Here is a 22,364-nt window from a genome sequence, read left to right as displayed (position 1 = left end):
TGGACAGGTTTCAGCTGAGCTTCCAGACTAAGACAGACTAGGAAGAAGGGCCTAGCAGTCTACTTCTGAAAAGAATTAGCCAGTGAAATTCTTGTGAAGAGCAGTGGAACATTGATACAGTGCCAGAAGATGACCCGCTCATGTTGGAAGTCGCTCAAAATACAACTGGAGAAGAGCTGCCTCCTCAAAGTAGAGTCAACCTTAATGAAGTGTATAGAGTCCAGCTTTTAGGACTTTCATTCACTGAAAGGCACAACTCAAAATGAGAAGAAACAGCTGAAAATAACCATTAATAATTGGAATGTGAACTGTATGAAGTACTAATCTAGGAAAATTGGAAGTCATCAAAAATGAAATGGAATGCATAAAGATCAATATCCTAGGCATTACTGAGCTGAAATGGATGGTACTGGCCATTTTGAATTGGACAATCATGTGGTCTACTATGCCAGGAAAGGCAAACTGAAGAGGAATGGCATTGCATTCATTGTCAAAAAGAACATTTCAAGAACTGTTCTGAAGAATAGTGCTGTCATTGATAGGATAATATTCATATGACTACAAGGAAGACCAGTTAATATGACTATTATTCAAATTTACATACCAAATACTAAGGCCAAAGATGAAGAAACTGAAGATTTTTACCAACCTCTGCAGTCTGAAATTGATCAAACATGCAATCAGGATGCATTGATAATTACTGGTGATGGCAATGCAAAAGTTGGAAACAAAGAAGAAGAACTGGTAGCTGGAAAATATGGCCTATCACATGATTGAATTTTGCAAGACCAAATACTTCACTTCAAATATCTTTTTCACCAACATAAACAGCATCTATACATGTGGACCTTGCCAGACTGAATACCCAGGAATCAGGTCAACTACATCTGTGAAAAGAGACTATGGAAAAGCTCAATATCATCAGTCAGAACAAGGCCAGAGTCCATCTGTGGAACAGACCATCAACTGCTCGTATGCAAGTTCAAGCTGAAACTGAAGAAAATTAGAACAAGTCCACGAGAGCCGAAATACGAATTTGAGCATATCCCACTTGAATTTAGAGACCATCTCAAAAATAGATTTGATGTGTTGAACACTAATGAAAGAAGATCAGACAAGTTCTGGAATGACATCAAGAACATCATACATGAGGAAAGCAAGAGGTCATTGCAAAGACAGGAATGAAAGAAAAGACCAAAATGGATGTCAGAAGAGACCCTGAAACTTGCTCTTGAACAGTGAGTAGCTAAAGCAAAATGATGAAGTAAAGGAGCTGAATAAAAGATTTCAAAGGCCAGCTCACAAAGGCAAAGGTATTATAATGACATATGCAAAGATCTGGAGATAGAAAACCAAAAGAGAAGAACAGGCTTGGCATTTCTCAAGATGAAAGAACTGAAGAAAAAATTCAAGCCTCATTGCAATATTGAAGGATTCTATGGAGAAAATATTAACAGACACAGAAAGCACTAAAAGAAGATGGGAGGAATACACAGAGTCACTATATCAAAATGAATTGGTTGACATTCATATGATCAGGAACCAATGGTACTGAAGGAAGAAGTCCAAGCCACACTGAGGATATTGGCAAGGAACCAGGCTCCAGGAATTGACTGAATATCCGTTGAGATGTTTCAACAAATTGATGCAGCACTGGAAGTGCTCACTCATCTGTGCCAAGACATTTGGAAGACAGCTACCTGGCCAACTGACCAGAAGAGATATACATTTATGCCTATTCTCAAGAAAGATGTATGCAGAGCAAATAATCTGAGAATTTGGACTATATGAGGAAGAACAGGGTATCAGGATTGGAGGAAGACTCATTAATAACCTGAGATATGCAGGCAACACAACTTTGCTTGCTGAAGGTGAAGAGAACGTGAAGCACTTCCTGGTGAAGATCTAGACCACAGCCTTCATTATGGATTACACCTCAACATAAAGGAAACAAAAATCTTCACAACTGGGCCAGTGAGCAACATCATGGTAAATGGAGAAAAGATTGAAGTTGTCAAGGATTTCATTTTACTTGGATCCACAATCAACACCCATGGGAAGCAACAGTCAGGAAATCAAACATCTGGAAAATCTATTGCAAAAGATCTCTTTAGAGTGTTGAAAAGCAAAGATGTCACTTTGAAGACTAAGGTGTGCCTGACCCAAGCGATCATATTTTCAATTGCCTCACGTGGAAGTGAAAGCTGGATCATGAATAAGGACGATGAAGAAGAATCAATGACTTTGAATTCTGGTGTTGGCAAAGAATATTGAATACACCATGGACTGCCAAAAGAACGAACAAGCCTGTCTTGGAAGAAAGTACCACCAGAATGATTCTCTGGGGCAAGGATGGTGAGACTATGTCTCACATACTTTGGCTATGTTGTCAGGAGGGATCAGTCCCGGGAGAAGGACATTATGCTTGGTAAAGCAGAAGGCCAGGGAAAAAGAAGACTCTTGACGAGATGGATTGACAAAGTGGCTGCAATGATTGTGAGGATAGTGCAGGACCAGGCAATGTTTCGCTCTTTTGTATATAGGGTTGCTATGATTGAGAAATGACTAGATGGTACCTTACGACAGCAACAACAGCAAAAGGCTATGATCAGATATGTTCACTTACCTGTAAATTATATGCATATTCATATACACTAAAGTATTACATACAATGTAATATATAACTGAAATCTAAGAAAGAATGCTCCAAAAATATCAAGAAAACTGCTAATGTTTTTCTCCTGTTCAAGCAGCTCACCTGCTGGGATACATAGGTGCACCCAACTTGGGATTCTATTGCCCAAGAAATGGAAGTGACTGATTTTTTGGAGAGAAATTTCAAAAAAGCCTGACTTGGGAGAGAGTTAATTCATTGCATGCAGCATTCTGTTTTTGGAAGAGAAGACAGGAAGCCATTGTAGAGCAGTAAGGTGCTCTCCCTAAGTTCCCTGGGTGTGAAAATCATTAAGCACTTGACTACTAGCTTAATGGTTGGCTGTTCGAACCACACAGAAGCTCCTCAGAAGACAGACCTGGCATTCTGCTTCCAAAGAGTCACAACCTTGAAAACCCCATAGATCAGTTCTACTCTGCACACATGGGGTCACCATGAGTTGGAAATGACTCAACAGCAGCTAACAACAACAAAGGAGCTCACCCACCTTGGTCAAAATAGTCAAGATGGTAACATCTATTCTTTAGTTTCTTCTCTCTCCACTTTCCGTTGTTCACCAAAAGGCAGTTAATTGCTCCCCTTGTATCTGATTCATTTTAGGATTCCAGGGTCATCAGGCCCCTTTCTCCAGACAGCTAGTGACACCAGACAAAGTAAACATTCTTAACTGTTCCAAATTCTGTTTCTTTACCTGGAATGAAAGAAAAGTACTACAGGGATTTGAAACTCATTTGCTAAAATCACCTCCACAGAAATTTCTTTTTAGTGTTGCAACAGTGTATATATAAAGACAAAAATAGGCATAGAAAACTTTTTACAAGCCTCTGCCAGTGTTAACAGTGATTATCTCTGGATGAGAATTATTTTATTCTGTATACATTTCTGTATTTCTGGAGGTATTTGTTTTTCTGCAATGAACATGTATTATCTTTTGTAATCAAGAAGCTCTGTTTGCGCAGTGGTTAAGCACTCAGCTGCTAACAGAAAGCCTGGCAGTTCAATCTAGTTGTTCCAAAGGAGGAAAGACCTGGCTATCTGCTTCTGTAAAGATTACAGCCTAGGAAACCCTATGGCGTAGTTTTACTCTGTCCTACAGGATGGCTGTGATTCGGAATTGACTCGAGGGCACACAACAGCAACATTTTTTTTCATCAGATTTAACAACAACAACAAAAAAAACAGTAAGGCCATTTTGAAATGACAAGCCTTTTTTTAACTTAGAAAAATCAAATATAACATGATGAAATTAAAAATTATCTTTGATAAAAACACATGTGCATATATATATATACACACATATAACCATATAGTTGTTATCCGTGTGTGTTCTACTTAAAGGATATATATATATCACTATATTGTTTTATAACCTACCACTCACATATTTTTTATAACCTACCACTCAACAATTATTATAAACATTTTTCCATGCCAATATAAAAAAAAAAAACTTTTATTTCGACTTTTAAAAATGTAGGTTTGATATTTTATTATATGGATATTTTCAATTTTCCCTATTATTAATATATAATAACCGTATTTTCAGCTAAAACTTTATGGGCATATATAATTTTTTATTTAAGACATACCATTATAAGGATGCACTTTAGAAACCTTCTGTTCTTTATACCACAACTCTTCACACTAAATTGATGCATGAGTATGCCTGTTTGGAGCCGCTGCTGTACTAGGACTGCAGCCAGTCCCTCTAAACCGTGGCTGCTACTCAAAAAGAACACGGAATTCTACAAGGCTAACAAGGCTCTCATAGGTCACAATCCCAGAGAGAAGAGAAACAGTCACTCAGGATCCATATATCAAATACCCTGGTGAGACTTTGACCTTAAGCCAAGGTTTAAACTTGTTTGACCCTTGGACCAATCACAGTCTGGAAGATCATGACTGGCCAGACTTGGATCGCTTGCTTACCCCTATGGCCAGAAACCTGCCCCTCCATGTCCCAAATGATGTAACTCATGTGATAGAATCTCATAAGAGGTCATAGTTTTGTCCCATGGAAAGCAGTGAAAGAGAATAGAGTAACTTCCACTTCCTGACCTGGAATATTTGCCCAGGAGCCATGCTCCCGCTAGGTGGGACTCGAGGCATTTTACCTGTACCATTTAAGATGACAAGACAATGTGTCACATTTTTTAACTTTATTTGCTACATGAAAGTGCATCTGATTGATGTTTCAATCATTTAGTGATTATTAATGGGGTTGGCCATTTATTCCTTCATGAATTGTCCATTTGTATTTTTTTCTCCTCAATTCCCTGTCCACGTCCTTTGACCATTTTTCTGTTGGGCCCTCCATCTTATTATTATTTACTTATAAAGACACATTGCCTCTTAAAGTAGTATCTTTTTTTATTTTACAGATATTCCACCAATATTTTAATTTACTATTTGCCTTTTGATTTTACTTATGTCAAATTTTCTATAAAATATTTTCAAAAATTTAGATCTATTAATTTTCACAAATTGTTTCTGCTTTTGTCGTCCAGCTCAAAAAGGCTTTGTCTACTAATGTAGTTTCATTATTTAGAAAAGTGTAGTGAAAAGGCTTATAAATTGATAAATTCAGTTTTTAAAGAAAACTTAAAACAATGGCGGCTATGGGAAAAGTATATTGAGTGAGTACTTAATAGTGTAAGTTTAAGAGGTCACATCTTCAGATGCCACCTTTAGTGGACAAATGGGAGTGCCAGTGTTGGGTGAGGTTGGTTATGAAGGATGCTATTTCTATGGCAATCAAAGACTTATGCTAAAAGAGAGAAAATTCCCTCCTAGAAATTATGAGTACCAGCGAAGTGTTGAAGGAGGGTCAGGAGCAATGTTTTCAGCATGCCTCTGAAACCATTCCACAAAATTTCCAAATATTTCATCTAGCTGGTACTTTTGCCTAGTACCAGGCTACGTAGCCTTATAAATAAGTTAATCTGTCTTGTGCGTCCTTGTAATTGGTCGTATATTATCTTTAATATCCTAAAACAAACCAAGCCATAATAGAAGGAGTTACCAGAGAAAGATGGAATACCAGAAGTTCCATCGATCAGAGGAAACTCTAAGATATACTTCTTTATTACCCAAGGGAGGAACAAAACCAAAGAAGCCAAAGAAAAATATATATAAAAAAAATTAGTTGCTATTTATTTGAAAATAAGGAAGCTGAAATGATAAACTCTCAGGTGATTATATTTGATTCCAAACTCCACAAGCAAAGGAAGCAAGCTTTTTTCTTACCACAGTTAAGCCTGTACCTCACAAAGAAGCCTGCTTATAAAAGCTCAAAAAATAGTTACCAAATTAAAGAATAGATTCAAAATAATAATATGAATGATTATATGCATGCATGAATGAATGTAATACAGTTTTAGTAGGCAGAATAATGATTGATGAAATATAAATTATTACATTATTCTTTCATCCTTTTTTTACAAAAACTCATTGCCATTGAGTCCATTCTGACACGAAGGGACCCTCAGGGACAGAGTAGATCTAAACTGCCCCTTAAGGTTTGAGAAAGCTGAGTGCTACATCCTTCTCCTGTGGAGCTGCTGTTGTGCTCAAACCATTGAACTTGTGGTTATCAGCATTGCGCTGAAATACTGTACCACTAGGGCTCCTTCCTTGTTTATAGAAAAAAGAAGCCAAGCCACAGAGTAAGTCAGTCATAAGTAATTTTTTGAAACTCAGAACATGAAACATTTCAAAAAAGTCCACTCACATTCTATGATCTTGACACCATGACTATGCTAAAGGAAAACTGATTTTTAAAAAGAAAAGAAGGAAGGAAAGGAGAGAGGGAAGAAGGCACAGAGGGAGGGAGAGAAAGGGGGAGGGAAGAGGGAAGGAAAGGCATCTTCAGTTTGACTATATTTCTTCATAATTATACTAATTTACTGAGCATTGGTAAGTCCTCTAAACACTATGTTAAAACTCTCCATTTGAATCATTTTTTTTTACGTTCCTCAGCATATTCTTCCTCTTTCATAGTTAACAATGTAAAAATAGAGACAGATATTGAAAATCAGAAGGTGAAATTACTTAGAACTATTTTTTATTTGCTTACGAATTTATTTTAAATGTGTAGCTTTGAATACAAAATAAATCTATATCTATTGCATGACATGAATTTTGATGGAATTTCATAAATAATAAGAAATAAGAGACTATTTGAAGTGACACAAGTATTGAAACTTACATGAGTCATTGCTGGGTTGCCATGTAGGCTACTAAGACAGCTGGAATTTGGCAACTCTTTTTATTTCTGAAGTGCCACTGGAATGAAGTTAGAAATATGATCTTGTCATACAACTTGCAATCTGCCTCAAACATGTACCTTACACACTTTATTTAAGAGGAGGTGGAAATGAAAATGTATTTGTCATTGAAGGGTAATTTTTTTTCCCAGTGGGACCATTGCTAATGAGTCCTTTCATATCATAGACTAGCAAGTATAATTTCTACCTAGGGATTCACAGTTCTAAGAATCATGCTCCCAACCTATGTATAGCCTCTTGTTACTATCGTGGCATTAAATTCTTATGAATATTTATTCATAGGCAAGATGTCTGAGTATTTTTTAGCCTTATTACATTCTCATAAAGTAAATTATATTCTCTCTGTGGGCTCAGTGAAATAAGAATTGTTTCAAGTCACATTCTAGTTGCTGTAAGAATCCAGTTCCAGTTGTCGTCAAATCAACTCCTACTCATGGCAACCTCTTGGGTGTCAGAGTAGAACTGTGGTTCATAAAGTTTTTAATGGCTATTTTTTCTTTCAGTTTGTTTTTTGGTACTTTATTTTTTTAATTCTTATTATGATTTAAGTGAAAGTTTACAAATGATTTCAGTCTCTCACACAAAAACTCGTATACATCTTGCTACACACTCCCAGTTGCTCTCCCCCTAATGAGACAGCCCGCTCCCTCCCTCCGCTCTCTCTTTTCCTGTCCATTTCACCAGCTTCTAAGCCCCTCTACTCTCTCATCTCCCCTCCAGGAAGGAGATGCCAACATAGTCTCAAGTGCCCACCTGATCCAAGAAGCTCACTCCTCACCAGCATCCCTCTGCAACCCATTGTCCAGTCCAATCCCTGTCTGAAGAGTTGGCTTTGCAAATGGTTCCTGTCCTGGGCCAACAGAAGGTCTGGGGGCCATGACCACCGGGGTCCTTCTAGTCTCCATCAGACCATTAAGTCTGGCCTTATGAGAATTTGGGGTCTGCATCCCACTGCTCTCCTGCTCCCTCAGGGGTTCTCTGTTGTGTTCCCTGTCAGGGCAGTCATCGGTTGTAGCCCGGCACCATCTAGTTCTTCTGGTCTCAGGATGATGTAGTCTCTGGTTCACGTGGCCCTTTCTGTCTCTTGGGCTCTTAATCACCTTGTGTCCTTGGTGTTCTTCATTCTCCTTTGATCCAGGTGGGTTGTGACCAATTGATGCAGTGTGTAAGTGTTCCAATCTCTCCACAACCTCTCCAACATTTATTATTTTGTTTTTTTGGGTTAATGTCAGCCTTGTTGGAGTGAAATGAAATCTCATTGTAGTTTCGATCTGCATTTCTCTAATGGCTAATGATCGTGAACATTTCCTCATATACTGTTAGGTACCTGAATGTCTTCTTTAGTGAAGTGTCTATTCATATCTTTTGCCCATTTTTTAATTGGGTTATTTGTCTTTTTGCAGTTGAGTTTTTGCAGTATCATGTAGATTTTAGAGATCAGGCGCTGATCAGAAATGTCATAGTTAAAAATGTTCTCCCAGTCTGTAGGTAGTCTTTTTACTCTTTTGGTGAAGTCTTTGGATGAGCATAGGTGTTTGATTTTTAGGAGCTTTTTGCAGTTATCTAGTTTTTCTTGCACATTCTTTATAATGTTTTGTATACTGTTTATGCCATGTATTAGGGCTCCTAACGTTGTCCCTATTTTTTCTTCCGTGATCTTTATTGTTTTAGATATTATATATAGGCCTTTGATCCATTTTGAGTTAGTTTTTGTACATGGAATGAGGTATGGGTCTTGTTTCATTTTTTTGCAGATGGATATCCAGTTATGCCAGAACCATTTGCTAAAAAGACTGTCTTTTCCCCATTTAACTGTTTGGGGGATTTTGTCAAATATCAACTGCTCATATGTGGATGGATTTATGTCTGGATTCTCAATCCTGTTCCACTGGTCCATGTATCTGTTGTTGTACCAGTACCAGGCTATTTTGACTACTGCATCGGTATAGTAGGTTCTAAAATCAGGTAAAGTAAGGCCTCCCACTTTGTTCTTCTTTTTCAGTAATGCCTTATTTATCTGGGGCCTCTTTCCCTTCCATATGAAGTTGGTGATTTGTTTCTCCATCTCATTAAAGAATGTCCTCGGGATTTTGATCAGAATTGAATTAAATGTATAGATTTGCTTTTGGTAGAATAGACATTTTTATAATGTTAATTCTTCCTACCCACGAGCAAAGTATATTCTTCCACTTATGTAAGTCTCTTTTGGTTTCTTGCAGAAGTGTACTGTAGTTTTCTTTGTATAAGTCTTTTATACCTCTGGTAAGATTTATTCCTAAGTATTTTATCTTCTTGAGGGCTGCTATAAAAGGGCTGCTGATTTTCTCTTCGATGTTCTTTTTGTTGGTGTAGAGGAATCCAGCTGATTTTTCTATGTTTACTTTGTATCCCGATACTCCGCTGAACTCTTTTATTAGTTTCAATAGTTTTCCGGAGCATTCCTTAGGGTTTTCTGTGTATAAGGTCATGTCCTCTGCAAATAGAGGTACTTTGACTTCTTCCTTGCCAATCTGGATGCCCTTTATTTCTTTATCTAGCCTAATTGCTCTGGCTAGGATTTCCAGCACAATGTTGAATAAGATTGGTAATAAAGGGCATCCTCGTCTGGTTCCCATTCTCAGGCTCTTTCCATTTAAGATGATGTTGGCTGTTGGCTTTGTATAAATGCCCTTTATAACGTTGAGGAAATTTCCTTCTATTCTTATTTTGCTGAGAGTTTTTATTATGAACGAGTGTTGAACTTTGTCAAATGCCATTTCTGCATCAATTGATAAAATCATGTGATTCTTGTCTTTTGTTTTATTTATGTGGTGATTACATTAATTGTTTTTCTAATGTTGAACCATCCCTGCATACCTGGTATGAATCCCACTTGGTCATGGTGAATTAATTTTTTGATATGTTGTTGAATTCTATTGGCTAGAATTTTGTTGAGGATTTTTGCATCTACATTCATGAGGGATATAGGTCTATAATTTTCTTTTCTTGTGGTGTCTTTATCTGGTTTTGGTATCAGGGATATGGTGGCTTCATAGAATGAGTTTGGTAATATTCCGTCCTTTTCTATGCCCTGAAATACCTTTAGTAGTAGTGGTGTTAACTCTTCTCTGAAAGTTTGGTAGAGCTATGTGGTGAAGCCATCCGGGTCAGGGGTTTTTTTGTTGGTAGTTTTTTGATTACTTTTTCAATCTCTTCTTTTGTTATGGGTCTATTTAGTTGTTCTACCTCCGTCTGTGTTAGTTTAGGCAGGTAGTGTGTTTCTAAGAATTCATCCATTTTTTCTAGGTTTTCAAATTTGAGTACAGTTTTTCATAGTAATCTGATATGATTCTTTTAATTTCAGTTGGGTCTGTTGTAATATTACCCATCTCCTTTCTTATTTGGGTTATTTCCTTCCTCTCTTTTTTTTTTTTTTTTTGTCAGTTTGGCCAGTGGTTTATCAGTTTTGTTGATTTTTTCAAAAAAACAGCTTTTGGTCTTGTTAATTCTTTCAATTGTTTTTCTGTTTTCTATTTCATTTAGGTCGGCTTTAATTTTTATTATTTGTTTTCTTCTGGTGCCTGTGGGTCTCTTTTGTTGCTCTCTTTCTATTTGTTCAAGTTGTAGGGATAATTGTTTGATTTTGGCCCTTTCTTCTTTTTGTATGTGTGCATGTACTGATATAAATTGGCCTCTGAGTACCACTTTTGCTGTGTCCCAAAGGTTCTGATAGGAAGTATTTTCATTCTTAGTGGATTCTATGAATTTCTTTATTCCATCCTTAATGTCTTCTATAATCCAGTCTTTTTTAAGTCAGGTATTATTCAGTTTCCAAGCATTTGATTTCTTTCCCCTGCTTTTTCTGTTATTGATTTCCACTTTTATGGCCTTATGGTCAGAGAAGATGCTTTGTAATATTTCAATGTTTTGGAACCTGCTAAGGCTTGCTTTATGACCTAATATGCGGTCTATTCCAGAGAATGTTCCATGTGCACTAGAAAAGAAAGTATACTTGGTTGCTGTTGGGTGGAGTGTTCTGTACATGTGTATGAGGTCAAGTTTGTTGATTGTGGCATTTAGGCCTTCCCTGTCTTTATTAAGCTTCTTTCTGGATGTCCTGTCCTTCACTGAAAATGGTGTGTTGAAGTCTCCTATTATTATCATGGAGCTGTCTAGCTCACTTTTCAATGCTGATAGAGTTTGTTTTATGTATTTTGCAGCCCTGTCATTGGGTGTATAAGTATTTAATATGGTTACATCTTCTTGGCGTATTGTCCCTTTAATCATGATATGGTATCCTTCCTTATTCTTTATGATGGATTTAACTTTAAAGTCTATTTTGTCAGAAATTAATATTGCGACTCTTGCTCTTTTTTGATTGTTGTTTTTCCATCTTTTGAGTTTTAGTTTGTGTCTCTAAGTCTAAGGTGTGTCTCTTGTAGGCAGCATAAAAATGGATCTTGGTTTTTAATCCATTCTGCCACTCTCTGTCTCTTTATTGGTGCATTTAGCCCATTTTCATTCAGGGTAATTATGGATAGGAATGAATTTAGTGCTATCATTTTGATGTCTTTTTTTGTGTGTTGACAGTTTCTTTTTCCCACTTGATTTTATGAGCTGAGTAGATTTTCTGTATATATTGTCCTTTCCTCATATTTGTTGTTGTTGATTTTGTTTCTGCTGAGTCTGTATTTTTCCCCTTGTGTTTTATTTTGATGAGTAGGATAGTTTGTCTCCTTTGTGTTTACCTTTGTTTTTACCCCTATTTTTCTAAATTTAAAACTAACTTTTATTTCTTTGTATCGCTGTATCTTCCTCTCCATATGGAAGGTGTATGATTACATTTCTTAGTCCCTCTTTATTATTTTGATGTTGTCTTCTTTTATATAGTAACATCGCTGTTACCCCGTTTTGGGCTTTTCCTTTTTTTTTCATAATCTTGCTTTGTGTTTTTGGATTTTCCTGTCTGGGTTGACTTCTGGTTTCTCTGCCCAGTGTTCCAGTCTTGGGTTGATACCTGATATTATTGATTTTCTAACCAAAGTACTTCCTTTAGTATTTCTTAGTTTTGGTTTGTTTTTTATGAATTCCCTAAACTTGTGTTTATCTGGAAATGTCTTAATTTCACCTTCATAGTTAAGAGACAGTTTTGCTGGATGTATGGTTCTTGGGAGGCAATTTTTTAAATATGTCATCACATCACCTTCTTGCCTGCATGGTTTTTGCCGAGTAGTCCGAGCTTATTCTTACTGGCTCTCCTTTGTAGGTGACTTTGCGTTTATCCCTTGCTGCTTTTATAATTCTCTCTTTATCTTTGGTTTTGGCAAGTTTGATTATAATATGTCTTGGTGACTCTCTTTTAACATCTACCTTACATGGAATTCGATGAGCATCTTGGATATATATCTTCTCATCTTTCTCAATATCAGGGAAGTTTTCTGCCAACAAATCTTCAACAATTTGCTCTGTATTTTCTGTTATCCCTCCCTGTTCTAGTACTCCAGTCACTCGTAGGTTATTTGTCTTGATATAGTCCCACACGATTCTTAAGGTTTCTTCATTTTTTAAAATCCTTTTATCTGATTTTTCTTCAAATATACTAGTGCCAAGTGACTTATCTTTGAGTTCAGAAATTCTAGCTTCTACTTGCTCAATTCTGCTCCTCTGACTTTCTATTGAGTTGTCTACTTCTGTAATTTTATTGTTAATCCTCCGGATTTCTGATTGCTGTCTGTCTATGGATTTTTCCAGCTTATTAAAGTTTTTATTATGTTCCTGAATAATCTTTCTAATTTCTTCAATTGCTTTATCTGTGTGTTCCTTGGCTTGTTCTGCGTATTGCCTCATTTCCTTCCTGATGTCTTGTAGGGTTCTGTATATTAAACTTTTGTATTCTGCATCTGATAATTCTAGGAATGCACTTTCATCTAGAAGATCCCTGGATTCTTGGTTTTGAGAGCCTGTTGAGGTGATCATGACCTGTTTCTTTATGTGACTTCGTATTGACTGTTGTCCCTGAGCCATCTGTAAGTTTATGCTTGCTTAGTGTGTCCTAGCTGCTTGCTTTGTTTTGTTTCATTATACCCCTATGGGTTGCTTGAGTGAGCTAGCTTGATTATTTTCACCTTTGGAACTCTGGTGTCCTGTCCTCAGCTGGATAGAGGTGTTATCAGGTATATCAGTCTAGGAGTCTATTCAGTTTTCTTGTATGAATTCAGCTCAGGTTTCCAGGTAGCTGATCATCAAATGCGTGGTGCAGGCTCTGTCCTCTCCAGTCTTAGAGGGGCAGGAGTGATTGGCATATATATTGGTATCTGATTGCAGCAGGGGTCATGCTCTGAACAAGGCAGGGGGCTGAGAACCGAACCCTGAGTGTCTCTGAGAAAATGCATCCCTGTTCTCTTGATCATGCAGGTGGGTGGGTTCTGAAGATGGACCATGGGCACCCAAAGTTTTTGCTTGTAAGGACTGGGTGGTACCAGTTTTCTTTGGACCCCTGTCATGGGTGGCTGGGTGACCTGAGTGGAGCTACCAGTCCTTAGGTCCCTGATGTGGGTAGGCGAGGACCTTGTTTAATAGGAAAAGCAATGTCAAACATCAAACACCTACCTCTTCACCACACTGCTGAAATGGTTGGAGTTTGTCAACAAGGACCTATTCTCCCAAAATAGGCCCACACAGGTCCATGGAGAAGGGAAAGGTGTTCAGAGTCCATGGTTGGTTTATGCCTGGACAGGAGCCACTTCTGTCCTGAGCTCCCCCGGTTAATGGAGCTAGCAAATTATCTTTTTCCCCAACTGCAATTTTTTTCCTTCCCCTAGGCCAGGAGGATGACTGTACGTGCTCAACAGGGCCTATCTCAGGCCCAGGGATTCAGCCGTTGAAGCCAGCTTGCAGGTGGGGGGGAAGCGCAGTAAAATATACACAAGTACTAAGCTTTTGCCAAGAGCGCCATTCTTCTCAGGTTCCGGAGGTGTGAGTATGCTGTGCGACTGGCTGCTTGTCCCTGAGGAAACTGCAGCTGAACGCTAGTAGCAGCCCCCCATGGCTGCTGTTCTGGGAATAGTGCATGAGGGCTCCCCATGATTCAGGTCCGGTAAATCCTCTCCACTTCTGAAAGGTCTCTTCCTCCCCCTGCCCCTCAGTTCATTGTCTAAGCTTGCCTTTGATGCTCAGGGTTCCTAGCTTTTCACAAATATACTCTTTTCACTTGTTTTTTTTGGGTCTTTGTTATAAAGAGGGCTCGCTGGAAGCATCTGTCTATTCCGCCATCTTGGCCCCGACTCCCCAGAAAAGAAGCTTTGATTTTGCTCCCCATGCTTGCTACCCTAACATCTTTACCTTCTCACTAAATAGCTTCATCGATAGCTCAGTTGTTAAGCTAAAAGAATCAAAGCCTATTCTAAAACTGAGCACTTTTTACCATCTCTGTCATTATGTGCTAGTCCAAGCCACTGTTTTATCTTATCAATCTACTGAAGTTACCTCCAAACTGGTCTTGCTGCCTCCATTCTTGCCCCCTAAAACCGGCATTCTGTATAGCAGCCAGTGATTTGTGTGTGTGTGTGTGTGTTTTACAGTAGTAGAAAAATACAGATGAGTATTTATTTACATATCTCATGGGGCAATGTAGAAATGTTGATCTGATACATATTCAACCACAGTGTTCTTTTTCTGACATTTCTTAAGAGATTGGTGGTGAAGAAAAACTGCTATAATCACACCAAAGAGAACGTTATATCAATAGCTCAAAAATTTTATTTCAATCTATCCCTCTGTTAGACTCTAGAACTCTTTCATTACATTGCTTGATGAGAGAGGTCCATGGGAACACAAAAGTGCCAAACCAAACCTATTGCTGTTGAGTTGATTCTGACGCATAGTTACCCTGTAGGACAGAGTAGAAGTGCCCCATAGGGTTTCTAAGGAGCGGCTGGTGGATTCAAACAGTCGACCTTTTGATTAGCAGCCGAGCTGTTAACAACCAGGGCTCCATGGGAACAGAAGTGGTCCCACAAAATAGCCCTGCTTTCAGCTATGCAGAGGGCCTTCAATGTAGAACACCAACTAAGTGGCAGGACCACTTGGGGCTGGAGGTGGGAGAATGGCCTAGCCACACACACTTGCCCTATAGGCCCAGCTCTCCCCAGAATGATATTTTACAAAATCAGATCCTATGACTTTTCTGTTCAATCTCTTCAGCAGTTTCCTTTCACACTGAGAATAAAATTCAAAGTCATTCACACAGCCTGCAAGGCCCTGCATGATCTGGTCTTTGCAATTCTTTCTGGCCTCATCTTTCATTTTCCATCTTGTTTACTTGGCTCTATCCCACTGACTTCCATGTCATTCTGTCAATACACCAAGCTTATTCCTTCCACAGGTCCTTTGCACTTGCTGTTCCTTCTGCATAGAAAGTTCTTCCCTGGATATCTGCATGGTTCGCTTCCTCTCTTCATCTGGGCCTCTGAGCAAATATCACCTCCTCTGGTAGAGCTTTCTTAACTCCCTGTCTTTAATAGTCCTTCCACCTTATGATCTTTATCTCTTTACCCAGCTCTATTTTCTTTTTAATATTTAATATGACTTGGCAATATAAATATCTGTACAAACATATATTTTTCTATATGCACAAATTTATTCGTTTTTCATATCCACTACTGAAGGACAAAAAAAAAGAAGACAGGAAGCCGTGTTTTCTTACTCACTTAGAATTTTTATCTTATACTTATGAACAGAACTCTTTTAGATTTGTTTTAAAAGTTCTTTAAAATCACAGGCTATGCTTGGAGATACTTGAAAATATAAGTGAAACACAAGTTGGGAAACACTGACATCAACCAAACAAATGCAACCCAAAGAAATATAGGTTATCGTTGGCCAGCCCCATTGACAGATAAGAAAATGCAGTACGTTATATGTTAGTGAGCTGTAAATGCCCTTAACATGGACAATTAAGAAAGTGAAAATGAAGGCCTCTCTACTTGCGATATGCACTGACTATGGGCCTCTTACGCACAGTGGTCAAGAGCTATGGCTGCTAACCAAAATGTTGGCAGTTCAAATCTACCAACCGCTCCTTGGAAACCCTACGGGCAGTTCTACTCTGTCCTATAGGGTCGCTGTCAGTGAGAATCAACTAGACAGCAGTGGGTTTGGTTTCTTTTTTTATGGGCCTCTTAACCAGGCTGTCTGATATAATTCATGCCAGTTCAGTTTCTCCATCTCCCTACTAAAGTTTTTCCCTAATCATTAACCACATGGCTTAGCTTGAAAATGATTCAGATTTCAGATGTTTTAGAATATTAAATAACATTCTATGACCTGTTAGATATCTGGGTAGGTGAAAAGAAATCATTTAATTTAGTGTTTGTCCTTGTTGCTATTACTGTCTGTGTGATTTATTCATTCTCAATAATTTACAATTTCTTGACTTAATTTTTTTTTAGGCAAGGGTGTGGTAGGGGAGTGTGGAGGGATACTCATCCTCCTTCGTGACATTTCCTTTCTTGTGATGTGCATTCGCCTAACACGTGGGGCAGGAGAGGAGTACCATATTTAATGGATGAGTATGGAAGGGGAAAGTGGATGTGCCTCTCTCTTCTTCCTGCCCTCAGGCAGCTTGCATTCTTCTCTGTTCCTCCTAGTACAAGGTTTTATAGGGGGAGGCCCCCACTTGGGAAGGTCTGCAGTGATTCAGTGGAGCTTGTGCCTGGGTGTGTCTAATTTTCGGGTTCTGTATTGGAAGCATATTTAGCTCTTACATCTCTGAGCAACATGCTCTAATAGCAGCTTTATCAATGATAAAAGTGATGTTTGGTCTCCAACTACCTTACTTATTGTCTATACCCTCACTAGTCAAAAAGTAAGGAAGGTGGTATCATTCCTGGGTCATCACAAACCCTAGGGATACTTTTATAGTACTTCTCTTAGAAAGGGTGCTAATGGGGCTTTATTTCCTTAGGTGAAAAACACCTTTTAGTGAATCATTCATATAAATTACACTAGACGGCAGTCACAGCCTATCAAAAACATTCTGTGCTGACGTTATATTAAGGAACCAGGAAACTTTTGCAACTTGCAACTTTTGCAATTCACTTGGTGAAGCATCTAAGCCACTTTCTTTCTTTTAAATTTTTTATTGTGCTTTAAGTGAAAGTTTACAAATCAAGTCAGTCTCTCATACAAAAATTTATATACACCTTGCCATATGCTCCTAATTGCTCTCCCCCTAATGAGACAGTCTGCTTCTTCCTTCTACTCTCTGTTTTCGTGTCCATTCGGCCAGCTTATGACCCCCTCTGCCCTCTCATCTCCCCTCCAGACAGGAGATGCCAATATAGTCTCAGGTGTCTGCTTGATCTAAGAAGCTCATTCTTCAGCAGCATCTTTTTCTATCCCGTTGTCCAGTCCAATCCCTGTCTGAAGAGTTGGCTTTGGGAATGTTCTTGTCTTGGGCTAACAGAAGGTCTGGGGACCATGACCACTGGAGTCCTTCTAGTGTCAGTCAGACCATTAAGTCTGGTCTTTTTACGAGAATTTGGGGTAAGCCACTTTCTGTGACATTGTGTCATGCTGACATCAGACACTGTATTATGTAGGTCATCCTGTACTTCTCTCTCTTTGAGCAGGGAGGGACTGTGGCCGCTAAACACTGGGCAATAAAGAGTAACGATAATAACGAGAACAAGTAACAGTTATTTTAAGCACTTAAATGCCAGGCAGATGCTAAGTGCTTTGCATGTGCTATCTAAATCAATCCTTGGGACAGTGTTACTATGTAGGAGTTATTGTTATCCTTGCTTTGCAGTTGAGGCATTGGAGGTTGAGAGGATTTAGGGAAGTTATGCGAATTTACAAGCTGGTAAATTGCAGAGTTTGGAGGTTTCCCAAACACATGCTCTGAACAACTACACTACATTGCCTCGGTGGCTTTAGTTTTGTTAAATTAAAGGAACCAAAGGATGAAGGGAAGGCTAAGGGGGCCATGACAGTACATGTATTTGAAGAACTGTTATGTGATGAGACTTTTTTGTGCAGCTCCAGAGGGTGAACCTCAGGCCAGCAGGCAGGCAGGTCCCCCACAGAGGTAGACTACACTTCAACACAAGGAAGTCTTTACTAACATTTAGAGCAATTCAGAAATGGGATGGTAGAATAGTGAGCATTTAAGCCTGAGGAAAAAGATTCTCTTTTGATTGCTTTGTTAATTCTCAACATAACATAATTTCTTTTTTTTAAAGTCATGCTTTCTGGCACGAATTTTCAATTTGGGTTCAGATTTTGGCTCTGCCACTTGCTATTTATGTGTCCTTGGGCAAATTGCTTAATCCTTTTCTTACTGAGGTTTCTCATCTGTAAGTGAAGATAATAATAGGATCTATCTCATGTGAGGATTGAATGAGTTTGATATGTGGCCTATAGTAAGTACTATGTTAGTGTGATTTATTTCTTGATTTGTGATTTTTATAACCCCCCCCCAAAATCCTGTTGCCTTTGTGTTAATTCTGACTGAGAGCGACACCATAGGACAGAGTAGAACTGCCCCACAGGGTTTCCAAGGAGTGGGCTAGTGGGTTCGAACTGCTGACCTTTTGGATAGCAGCCTGAGCTATTAACCTCTGTGCCACCAGGGCTCTGGTTATCAATATAGTGCTTTTAAAATGAAAAGTGTGTTTTCATATTTTCAAGTTAACCTTATTTTTTCATAACTTAAGAATTTACCTTGCTGGTTCTATCTCAGGGTTGACAAAATCTTTTGAATGTCCTTAAGGGATGTCAAAGTAATTGAGTGTAAGTAGAACTGATTTTTGACATAGTCAAAAGTTATTCAGAGTCAACTCTTTAAAATAAGTAAAGCCATCAAATTGGGACTTTGATGTGTGGCAGGGTAATTTTTTGAGATATTAATTTATATTTTACTGTGTATTTCTTTTGCTCCACTAGTCAAAGTATGTAGCCACGACCTTTAGAAATTCTTTGCTTCAGTTGTTTTTGATAGGGTACAGATACCAGCGTTTGACGTCAATAACTCTTGTTTGTTTTTGAGAGAGTATGACCTTCACTGAGTGCAATTTGTGTCCTGGTGTGAGAAGAAAGAGAGAATAGGCAAATGGAAAGAGATAAAGAAAAGGCACTAGAGACTGGGAGAAGGGCAAAATGACCTGCTACAAATATTTTTGGTAAATGCAATGTACGTCTGTAAAACAACTGTACTTTTCTAGCTCTAATTTTTATTGGCCTGTGAGTGCCAAAAATATTTTTAACTACACCAGCATCATTGGAATAAGTATAACATTTTCAAGGTGACTATTTGCGGGATAGCTGTACTCTTTTGCCTGTATAGATTATTAATAAATAAAACTGTTTCATTACTTTCTCATCTATTGTGGGAAAAGCCTGAAATTGGGCTTGATATCCCATAGAACGTCTATGTAATGATTTTTATTTCTCACAGATATAGATGAGACTAATAGATTATGAGTTAATTAGCTTGGCCAAGGTAATGTTACTATAGTAATAATAATAACAATAATACTGTTGATGATGAAAGTTATGAGGATAAACTAATCAAAAGTGATAGAGAAAAATGTGAAGACTGTAGCAAAATCAAAGAAACATATTCTTGGATTTATCATTGTCTTTTAACTATTTAATGAATTTTTTTTATTAGCTTATCATATGCTAAACATTTTACCAATATTAACTTATTTAAGACTCATAACAACCTTCTTAGGTAGATACTATCATCTTTTCTGTTTTAAAAATGAGGGATTTGAGGCACAGAGAGCTTAAGCAGCTTGTTCAAGGGTATACAGTTAGCAATGGAGTCAGGGATTTGAACTGAGGCAGGATAACTTGAGAGTCCTTGTTCTTAACTGCCCTGCTGTACTGCCTCTCCCTAGCAGGATCTAATGAGCAGCTGAGATCCTCTTTTTTGGAAAGGACAAGGAAGAGTGATATCAGACTTGCAAAAGTTAAGTGCAAGCTCCCAAACCACCGCATGTGCACCATAGCCCTTCCCTCCCACCTAAGCTCCACAGCCAAGGAGCACTTCCTTCCCCTCATCCATTCCCCTCCCCACTCCAACACAAGTCCCATTCAACACCATGCTCTTTAAGCCAGGAACTCATGGATGGGTCTGGAGGCACCTGCTTTGCCCAGCCACTGACATAGGAGGTCCCCGGACTTGTGGCACCCTTCACCCCTGCTGATTACTGTCAGTAGCGCCCTACCAGATGATACAGTGTGGCACACCCTCATTAGGATGAACAGGCAGGACATCTTTCTGAAGCCCATTTTCACCTGCAGCAGGGAAGTGGAGATGCAGATTTGTGTCATTTGACACTGCCCCAATTGCTAAGAAGGGGTCTCAACTACACACACCAGGGGCCTGAGGGCTGGTGGTACCACCCACTTCATCTAGCCATCTGTCATGGGTTGAATTATGTCCCCTCAAAGATGTGTGTATAAACTTGGTTAGGCCATGATTCCCATTTTTCTGTGGTTGTCCTCCATTTTGTGATTGTAATTTTATGTTAAAGAGGATTAGGGTGGGATTGTAACACCCTTACCAGGTCATATCCCTGATCTAATGTAAAGGGAGTTTCCCTGGGGTTTGGCCTGCACCACCTTTTATTTCTCAAGAGATAAAAAGAAAGGGGAGCTAGCAGAGAGGGGGGACTTCACATCACCAAGAAAGAAGCACTGGGAGCAGAGTGCATCCCTTGGACCCAGGGTTCCTGTGCAGAGAAGCTGCTAGTTTGGGGGAATATTGACGAGAAGGACCTTCCTTCAGAGGCACCAGAGAGAGAAAGCCTTTCCCTGGAGCTGACACCCTGAATTTGGACTTTTAGACTACTTTACTGTGAAGAAATGAATTTCTCTTTGTTGAAGCCATCCACTTGTATTTCTGTTACAGCAGCACTAGATGACTAAGACACTGCCCATGACAGGGACCTGAGAATTAGTGGTGCCTCCCAGTCCCTACAGCCAACAGCACCAGGCACCCAAGGACAGGCTGCATTCCCCTCCCACTGCTTGAAGACATGAACAGGGTCATGCTCTCCATCCAGGCATGCAGGGACAGCCAACAACTCCCTGCCTTTCCTGCCGTATCGCCCCCCCGTTCAACCAGAGATCTGTGCTGCTCAGAATACCCCCATGCAGCCCTGCCCATCCAGGACTGTAAGTGAGAGTATCTGCACCGCACACTCAGTGACTGATGACCCAGACACCTGTGCCCCAACCAGCCAGTAAGCAGTGGAGCACACACACAGCACCCAATCCAATGACCAGGGAGAATACCTCCTGCACCCTCAGCCATGTGACCAGCAGGACAGATTCATCACCTCACCAAAAATCTTTGCCCACATCTCCAGCACCCCTGCAAGAACAGTGAAGAGACTCCTGGGCTCACATACCTAGTAGCTGCTCTGAGCACCTGAAGACAGAAGGTGAGAGTTTCAGTGATGCTAATGACCAGAATAGCACACATGCCCAGCCTATTTGGCCATACCTAAACAAAACAAAGTGAAACAAAAATAGAGGACACAACATACAAAAATGTAGTAAATACATAAATGAATAAATATAATAACTTATTGATGCCTGGTAGACAACAATCAACATCAAATTACGTAAAGAAACAGGACAAGATGGCTTCAGCAAGTGACCAAAATAAAGAAACAAAACCTTCTGGAGGAAGGCAATGGAACTACCTGATAAAGAATTCAAAAGACTAATATACAGAGCTCTCTAAGAGACTAAGAAGGGGATCAGACAAAACACAGACCAAACCAAGGAACACACAGATGAAGCAATACAAGAATTCAGGAAAACAATACAAGAACAAAACAACAGAATAAACAGGCTTCTGGAAACCATACACAAATAAGAACCAGCAATTCAAAACATTAACAAAATAAAATTTCATAATTAGACAACTCAATACAAGGTCATAGGAGCAGAATTGAGACAATGGGAGTCAGAATCAGTCAAACAGAAGATAAATCTCTTAACACCCATTCTCTTGAGGAAAACACAAAAAAAAAAAAAAAAAAAAATGAAGAAAACCCCAGAATTTTGTGGGATACTATCAAGAGGAAAAACCTACAAAGTGATTGGAATACCAGTACAGGGTTGGATAATGGAAAACACAGAGAGAATTGTCAAAGATCTGCTGGCAGAAAACTTCCCTAATATCGTGAAAGATGAGAAGGTATCCATCCAAGAAGCTCAATGAAACCCATACATGATAGAAAGTCACGAAGACATATCATAGTCAAACTTGCCAAAACCAAAGGCAAAGGAAGAATCCTGACAGCAGCTAGGGATAAACAAAAAGTCACTTACAAAGGAGAACCAATAAGACTAACCTCTGATTACTCAGCAGAAACCATGCAGGCAAAAGGCAATGGGATGAC

This window comes from Elephas maximus, chromosome 10, assembly GCF_024166365.1.
Source record: "Elephas maximus indicus isolate mEleMax1 chromosome 10, mEleMax1 primary haplotype, whole genome shotgun sequence".
Taxonomy (NCBI): Eukaryota; Metazoa; Chordata; class Mammalia; order Proboscidea; family Elephantidae; genus Elephas; species Elephas maximus.
Note: the sequence above shows the minus strand (reverse complement) of the source record.